This window comes from Phodopus roborovskii, unplaced genomic scaffold (genome assembly GCF_943737965.1).
Source record: "Phodopus roborovskii unplaced genomic scaffold, PHOROB, whole genome shotgun sequence".
Classification (NCBI taxonomy): Eukaryota; Metazoa; Chordata; class Mammalia; order Rodentia; family Cricetidae; genus Phodopus; species Phodopus roborovskii.
The window spans coordinates 25625200-25634623 of record NW_026126459.1 but is presented as its reverse complement, the minus strand read 5'-3'; the positions used below and the strand labels follow the sequence as shown (position 1 = coordinate 25634623).

Sequence of the window (9424 nt, the reverse complement as noted above, 5' to 3'; positions counted from 1 at the left end):
CAACACCTCACAGCTCATATTATTCTCCCAACTCAGCCTCCCCAGTACCTGGGAGTACAGGTGTGCCACCAAGCACACCAGGCACCTATATTTTGTTTTTGGGTTTTTTTTTTTTTTTTCTCACCTTGCTTTTTTGACTGGATGTGTTTTTTAGATGGATCCAAGTAGATAAACGCAAATGTAAGATAGACCATTTTCCCAGGGAGGAAAATGTCTTTCCTTTATTACATTGAAATGAAGCAATGAACATTGTCTACATGTCTCCTTGAGAACAAGTGAATGTTGGATTCCTCCATAGAAAACAACTAGCTCCCAGAACTCAGGGAGGCACAGGCAGGTGGATCTCTGTGAGTTCGCCTGGTCTACAGCGTGAATTCCAGGACAACCAAAGCTACACAAAGAAACCCTGTCTCAAAAAACAAGGAAGGAAGGAAGGAAGGAAGGAAGGAAGGAAGGAGGGAGGGAGGGAGGGAGGAAGGGAAGGAAAGAAAGAAGAAAGAGAGAGAGAGAGAGAAAGGGAGGGAGGGAGGAAGGAAGGAAATAACTAGGTAATATGGTGTGTGGTTTGTGTAGTATTGTTTTTATTGACTGTCATTATTTTCTGTACCAACAAAGTAGCTGAAGCAACAATTCCTCTAGCTGCGTTCTTCTAACACTGACTACACCTGTTTTTATTGTCAAATATTACATTGTAGGATTTTGTACTTAAACTTCCATTTTCCTAATTACTAACTTTAAGAGGTTTCTGGAAACCCAACCCAGAACCTGGCACATACCAAGCAAGTAGTCTGCTATAATGTACCATGTGAAACATTCAGCTCTGAGCAGCTTTTATATATTACCATATGAATCTCTTCCTCTGTGAATTCTCTTTATTTTTTGTTGGGACACACAGGCATGTGGAGGTCAGAGGTCAACCTCAGATGAACCATCCATCTTGGTTTTCAAAAATATGTATATTTACTATTAGCATGTGTATGCATATATGAGCACAAGTGCACCCATACCATTGCACATAAGCAGAGGTGCGAGGACAACTTTTGGGGAGTTAGTTCTCTCCTTTCATATTTATGCAGGCCCTAGGGATCAAACTCAGGTTGTCAGGCTTGAGTAGTGAGTATTTCTTGTACCATCTAGTCAGTCCATACCCTTTCTTTAAAGCTTTATTTTACATCTATCTATCTGTCTATCTGTATTGTATACATGTGTGTGCATGCTTGTTCAGACCCCTTGCAAATGCCATGGCTAGAGGACAACTTGTGGAAATCAGTTCTCTCATTCCACCAGGTGGTTCATGGGGATTGAATTCCCATCATCTGACTTGGCAGCAAGCACCTTTACTCACCAAGCCATCTCATTACCACACCACCCTTTTTACATTCATTTGTATGTATGTATTTGGGTGCACATGGGATTTGGTGCACATATAGTGGTAAGAAGAAAACTTACAAGAGTGGTTCTCTCCTTCTACCATGTGGGACTTCATCAAACTCAGGTCATCAGGCTTGGAAGCAAGTGCCTTTTCCCACTGAGCCATGTTCTGCCTCCCAACTGATTCCCCCAACCCCCTCTTCGGAAACAGGATTCCTAACTGGGACCTGGGGCTTGCCCCACATCCACCAGTCTCTACTCCCCAGCACTGGTATGATAAGCATGTGCCACCAAGACCGTTTTATGTAACTAATTCAGATGCCAGGATGCCAGGGTTGAAACATTGCTTATCCATTTTTTTTTTTTTTTTTTTTTTTAGACAGGGTTTCTCTGTGTAAGATGTCCCCTACCAAGGCCAAGGCCAAAACATCCTGCAGTAGCCAAGCTTTAGACCTTTGGGTCTTTTGACTTACTAAAAACAGTTTTGAACTCTCTGACCTTGAGGCAAGATGAAGAGGAGCCATCTTTATGGGCCCTAACATATTAACATATTGTACCACATATTTCTCCTAAAGGTAAAATTTTGGCTCTGTTAGTAACTAGCTGTTCAATTTCAGGCAAATGTTTTAATCTTTCTGGGCTTCAGTGTTGTATAAAATAAAGGTGGTAACAGTGTTGCCTCACAAAGTTAGTGTTAAAGTTGTTTATTTATGCCAAGCAAGATTTCAAAATGAATACATATCACTTTCAAGTTAGGATCAAGTAGGAAAGATACATTTACAAAGACATGGGGGTGGCCTTTACAGAAGAATCTGGGATAATAATGCATAGTTTTTCGTGTCCTGAGGTCAAAATTCCAGGTAGATACAAACAAAACCACAGAGCCTTGTCTTCATGAGCTTACATGCTGATGTGAGGAGACAGATGGACATTAGCAAATACAATATGTCAGACAGTGTGAGTACTGGGGAATCATGAGGCAAGATAAAGAAAACAGAGTGAGGTGATGTGAAATGTAGGGTGCTCAGGAAGTGACATTTGGGTCAGAGCAGTAATCTGAAGGGAAATCAGGGTCAAACAGGTTCTATTTAGCTAAGGTCCTGTGATCATAATATCAATCTCTTGCAAGGGTGTTGTCTCACCTTCCTTTTAGGCCCCTCCCCTCAAAATTTCCACCATCTCCTCAGTACCAAGACTCTAGGACACGAACCTTTTTTTTGTGAAGTACTGAACCACAAGGACCATAGAGAGAAGTCTGAGGGAAGGGGAGGAGGTTTCATTTGAAAATGCTAAGTGACTTGAGAGCTATGGTTTGGTGAGGGTTGTGGCAGAACCAATGGTGAGGACTGGTGACAATCCCATGATCCTGGATATTCCACAAGTAGAGGGTTTGCTAACCTCTAAAGGATTTGCTGATGATGAGTGTTTGAGAAAGACAGACATTGGTAATGATACTAAAATAGTTAGCCTAAAAGCAAATGGGAGAGTTTTGTGAGGTAGCATGTTATTATCAACTTGACTACATCTGGAATTAACTAAAATCCAAGAATCTGGCACACTTGTGAGGGATTTTTCTTGATTGGGTCCTATGAGGTGAGGAGACCCACCTTTAATCTGGACCACACCTTCTGCTAGCAGGCTATATAAAGGACAAGGAAGCTGTAGTAGCTTAAATTGGCCCCATAATCTCATAGGGAGTAAACTATTATTAAGAGGTGTTGATTTGTTGAAGTAGGTGTGGCCTTGTTGGAGGAAGTTGCTGTGGGGGTGGGCTTTGAGGTCTCATAGATGCTCAAGTCAACATCAGTGTCCCAGTCTACTTCCTGTTTCCTTCTGATCAAGATGTAGACAGCACCATATATGTCTGCACACTGCCATGCTTCCCACCATGATGATAATGAACTGAACTGTAAGGAGTGGTTTTTCCCCCGCTGCTGGTCTGGTCCCACCACGGCGCCAGCCCCAAATAACACACAGAGACTCTGTATTTGATATAATGCTGCTGGCCAGGTACTAGTTTCTTATTGGCTAGCTGTATCTTAATTATTAACCCATTTCTATTAATCTAAGTACTTCCACGTGGTCTTATCTTACCCGAGAGAGAAGCCGCTGGCGTTCTGCTCTCTCTGTCTTCCATCTTGACTCTCCTTCCTACTTCCTCTCTCCTCCTTGTCTCCTAGTCCCGCCTATCTTGCTTTCTTATTGGCCAACAGTACTTTATTCATTAACCAGTATGAGAAACATATTTACAGAATGACATCTCCCATCACTGAACCTCTGAACTGTAAGCCATCACCTCAATTAAATTTTTTCCTTTATAAGAGTTGCTATGGTCATGGTGTCTCTTCATTGAAGATGGAGGTTTCTGTCCCACCAGGTCCTGGCACTCTTCAGCTCCAAATAAGCACACAGAGACATATTAATTATTAAAATGTTGGCCGATGGCTAGGGCTTCTTATTGGCTAGCTGTCTTAATTATTAACCTATAACTACTAATCTATGTATCTCCACATGGCCTTATCTTACCAGAGGATGCCTGGTGAGTACTATCTTCCTTGTCTCTACATGGTGTCTCCTCAAGGCTCCTCTCTGCCTCTCTCCCCAGTCTTCTCCTAGTCTCCTAGCCCCACCTAGCTTCCTGACTCTACTGGCCAATCAGTGTTTTATTCATCAACCAATAAGAGAAACATATATAAAGAAAACCATCCCCTATCAGTTCACAGCAATAGAAATCGTAACTAAGACAGAGACTTTTTCTTTTTGCTTACTTGCCTCTCACTAAGTTTATCCTACTCCTGAGGAAGGACCTACTTCTTCAGGATTCCAAGGCATTGTGAGACACTCAGACTTGTAGACTGAACAACTATTAGATTCTACTAGTCTACTGGTGGACTAGTAGGACTACAGCTTATAAGCCACTCTAATAAATCTTTTTATATGTATATAGATTAATTTTATTAGTTCTGTTCCTCAAGAGAACCCTGAGTTAGTGGTCAGAGTGCTTGCCACCAAGCCTAACAACCTGAGTTTGATCCCTAAGACCCACATGGTCGAGAGAGAGCTAACTCTCAAAAGTTGTCCTCTAACCTCTACACATGTAGCATGGCACATGAGCAACACCCCCCCTGCCCTATCCCAATGAATAAATATGATAAAAACCACAAAAAATAGGAGGGAAAAATAAGAAAACAATTGGAAGCAGCAGCATAGCAAAAATGATGAAGAACCTCTTAAAAAAAATCTATGGAAGTAATAAAATTGTCAGGATCAGCTTTTAGATTAAAAAATAAAAGTATTATTTTGGGCAGGGGGAATATATACCATGGTGCACAGGTGGTGGTCATGCATTCTGGGGAATCTATCTCAGATCATCAGGCTTGTGTGGAGTGCCTTTACCTGCTAAGCAATCTTGCTGGCCCTGTAAGGATCAACTTTTTTAGAATTTTGGAAATTAAGCTGGGTGTGGTGGCTCATACCTGTAATTCTAGCACTCAGGAGGCCTGGGCAGGAAAACTGTTAAACATTCAGGGCAGCCTGGCTACATAGTAAATTCTAAGCCAGTCTGGACTAGAGAGTAAGACCCTGTCTCAAAAGTGAAAACAAAATAATAAAAGCAGAAAGTTTGGAAAATATCCAAAGGTTTTACATCCATGAGTGTTTATTTAAAAAAAAGGTAGATATTAATAAGAATAGTGAGTTTGCTGGTCGATGGTGGCACATGCCTTTTATCTCAGCACTCAAGAGGCAGAGGCAGGTGGATCTCTGAATCTGAGGCCAGCCTGGTCTAAAAGCAAGTTCCAGGAAAGGCTCCAAAGCCACAGAGAAATCCTGTTTTGGGAGGTGGGGGGGGGGGAAACCAGTGAGTTTTGAGGCATTTTAATATTCCTTCCATCTCCCTTCTCCCAAGTTCTGTAGGAGCTTTGAAAACTAACATCCTGAAGCAGATGCAATGAAAGCCAGAAGCTTGGCAGTCCTGAGAGGGATAGAGTGGGCTCAAAGTTCCTTCAAAGCCACGTTCACAGAAAGCTCATTTTTTGATCCATTTAGTGGTTTATTGAAAGATTTACCTTAAGGGTTTCAGTGTTCATTGCAAGGAGCCCTGAAACAGTTTTTAACCAAACCAACAGCTTCAACTGCCACATTTCTATCTTCAGATCTATGCTGTTTCTCTTGGCTAAAAGTGCACTTAAGTTGCTTACCTCCAGCTTTGAAGCATTTGGTAAATGGTGGCAATGCCGACTCACCAGAAACACACCTAGTTTCCAATAACAACTACAGCAAACCTGTATTACAGTGAAACCACCTTCTCCTCTTCCTCCTCCTCCTTCTCCTTCTTCCTCTTCTTCTTGCCATATGGATAGCAACAGTAATACAAACTGGAATGGAGCAGAACCCAGCCCTGCTGGCAGAGTTGCTTGAAAAGAATGCAGAGATCAGTAACCATGCCAGCTGCTGAAGTAACACTTTCAAAACCAACTCAGGATCATGCCAATTCATGCCAACAGCCCTTCGTACCCACCCTTCCAAATACAACATGCCAAAGAAATAGAGTACACGTGAAATCTGAAAAAGAGGTTATCTTTATTTGATCTGACTTTAGGCCTGCAGAGAGCAGATGTTGTTTATGGACTGTGGGGAGTGGAGGAAGTCCTGAGTGAATATGAGTTGCTGACATGGAACACAGCTATGGCAAGAACCCCATAGCCTCAGACCTGTGGTAAAGTGGTAAAACCTTCCCATCCCAGCTCAGAAGAATGAAAAGACTTCCTCTGGTCCATGTGTAGATGTTGACAGCATGTGCAGAAAAGGTCCACCATAGATTCCTCCTCCTCCAGAGACTTACTGCCCTTAGATTGTGCCCCTATAGAAATTGCTATGGAGATTAGTTAAACCTGCCTCCTAGATCCAGCTGTATACCATAAACCCTGACTCTTTGTTTATCTGCATGTTTATCTGACTCCTCGTTCAGTTTATTACATACAGTTGTCTATGTTACATACAGTTTGACAACTGTATGTAATAAACACGCTGAGCTTCTTTTTTTCATCAGAGAACCCAACCCACCAGAGTACAGATTTTCCAAGTGTGTGTTTGTCTTTTCTTTATTCCCTCACTGACCTGGAACCATGCTGAAAATGGCAGGGACATTTGTCTAAACTATGAGAGGCAACTGCTTAACATGTTGGCATTCTGTGATGGTAGATAACAATGGGGGCAAAGGATAAGCTAATTAAAATGCTTACAAGGAAATGTTAGGGATTGTGGTATTTGTATGGGGCTTTGGAGAGTTTTGAGATGTTCCTGGGAATCTAGAACATATACCTGCATTAGCTATGTGCATACTCAGGGCTGTGTGTGGGGGCAGGAAAAACTGGAGGAATTCTTACTTCTTTGTTTACCATCGATTAAACTTGAGGCTCTATCCAAGCAGGAAGTGAAGTAGTATAAACTACCTGGCTGGAAGTTGAAAGCATGCCTCAGCAAGTACTGAGTCCCTTGGCAAAGACCGAGTGACTTTTTGGTTCTAGGTATTTAAGGAAGTCTCTGTGAAATAAGTCGTTGACCACCAAGCTCACTGAGCAGAAACTTCATTCAGTAGGCATAAACATGAAATAATGCAAAGAAAATATGGATCCCACATAATTAAAAAAAATTAAAACATTAGCCAGACATGGTGGCACATGACTTTAATTCTAGTCTTGAAAGAAGAATTTTTGTTTGTTTTTTGAGACAGGGTTTCTTTGTGTAGCATTGGCTACCCTGGAACTAGCTCTGTAGACTAGGCTGATCAAGAACTCACAGATATCCATCTGCCTCTTCCTCCTGAGTTCTGGGACTAAAGGTATGTGCCTGTTATTCCTCGGGAACCTTCCACCTTGTTTTTTGAAACATGACCTCTTATTGGTTGAAGCTCACCTAGTAGACAACACTGGTTAGTCACAAAGCCCTGGGACTCCTGTCTGTCATTCTCTGGCACTGAGATTGTAAGTGGGACACATACCTGACTGTTTTACATGGGTCCTAGGTACCTTCGGTTTCTGTGCTTGTAGGGAAACACTTGACCCAATTGAGTCCAAAGACATTTTTATTTTTATTTATTTTAAATGTTTTAAAATTTTTATTTGTATTGGTGTTTTGTCTGTGTAAGGGTGTCAGATCTTGGAGTTGTGAGATGCCATGTGGGTACTGGGTCCTCTGGAAGAACAGTCAGTGCTCTTAACCACTGAGCATCTCTCTAGCCATCATTTTTAAATAAATTAAAAATAAAAGAACTTTAGCAGATTGTTAAAGGGCTCTTTCTCTGCCTTCTATGTGAACTGCATAACGTGAACTGTTCTGCTCTATTGTGCCCATCCAACTAAGATGGGGGGACATTTCTGAGATCATGAACTAGAATGACCCTTCCTGCTTTAAGTTGTTTAAGACACAAATCTTGTCATGATGCTAAGAAAAATAAGTAACACACTGAAGCAGTGAAGGTCTTTGCAGAAGCTATGCAAAGCAGAGCTGCTGGGGTGCAAGTACAGGCAACTTCATGAGAACAGACCTCAAGGGAGATGTGTAGAAATGCACTTGAAATTGAAAACAGCTCATCCTAAGCTGACGGTTCCTCACTGACTGTGTAAAACAAGATCTGTAGAATCAAAGTAATAAAGGGGGACAGAAGTACTGTGCATATGCAAACAGGAATGTCCTGAGGAATGCCTCCTCTCAACACCATTCCTTCCCAGACATAAATGTAGACATGATGCACACTGGGGACCTGAAGTGTGAAAGTGGCACAGCTTCTAATGGTACTCGTTGCTAGACCCAAGTCTACATGGCTTACTAGTCAAACTCTGGTACTTAGAGGGAAGTGGGTCAATAGAAAGAAAATCAAATTTATTCAAGAGCTGACCTTGAGAAGATGGGGAGGGTAAGCTGCTTCATTCCTGGGCATTGAAGTACTACTTACTTATTTATTATTTACTTTTGTTTTATTTTATGTGAATGGGTGTTTTGCCTGCATGTATGTCTGTGGACCACTTGAGTGCCTGGTGTTTGCAGAAGAGGACATCAGATCTTCTGGAACTGGAGTTTCAGGTGATTGTAAGCTACCATGGGTGGGCTGGAAATCAAGTCCAGGTCCTCTAGAAGAACACACAGTGCTCTTATATTGCTGAGCCATTTCTCTAGACCTGGGGCAACTATTTATAATAGCCTGAAATATTAAATTAATTGAGATGCACATAAGAAATGAATGGATAAAGAAAATGTTCTATACATACACAATGGAGTTTTCTTTTTTCTTTATCAAAAGCCTTTATTGATTGATCCTGTTAAATAACAATGCATTTTACTCTTTTTAAGACAGAGTTCTGAGTAGGCTTTGCTGTCTTTCCTAAAATTAGCTCTGTAGACTGGACTAGACAACTAGGTGTGTACCGCCAAAAGGTACAAAGTATTTAGCAAAAGCTTCTGCTTGCTTCCAGGTTGGTTCTGTTGTTTTTTTCCAACCAACCGTAGACCAAATCAGAAGTAAAGGGCCCTTCACTGGAGACAAGGATCTAAAAATAATAAATAATTTCAGAAATCCAGGTGCTTTGTCAACAATACAGACATCTTTACTTCTTTGTACCATTTTACCAAGAACCCAGGCATGTATAATTTGAACCCATGCTCTATACCTGACTATGTAGCTATGAGGCCAGTTTCAGTATACTCTCCCTCTTTTACATCCACCAAGATCAGCATCAAGATCTGATGGGAAAAGGAACCAGAGGGTCCACAATGGAGTTTTAATCTGCCATAAAGAAGAATGAAATTGTATGATTTTCAGGAAAATGTGTAGAACTGGAGATCATCATATTAAACAAAATATGCCAGATTCAGAAAGAAAAGATTACATTTCCTTTCATTTGTAGAATCCAGGCTTAAATGCATGTATGACACGAAGGCAGGAGACTTCATTGCAGGAAGCAAGGGAACCAAAGGGAAGAGGGGGAGGGGATGAGAGAGGGTAATGGGGGAAGAAAGACAAATATATACAGAACCTAGATTTAATTACAAACAT

The 9424-nt window shown here is 41.4% G+C and overlaps 1 non-coding gene across 1 annotated transcript; it reads right to left on the bottom strand.

The window, feature by feature from the left end:
* Positions 1-9008: 9008 nt before the first annotated feature.
* Positions 9009-9136, bottom strand: LOC127226255 (small nucleolar RNA SNORA61). The gene has a single exon (XR_007834866.1). It is a non-coding gene; the product is annotated as a small nucleolar RNA SNORA61 (small nucleolar RNA).
* Between the last annotated feature and the right edge of the window lie 288 nt (positions 9137-9424).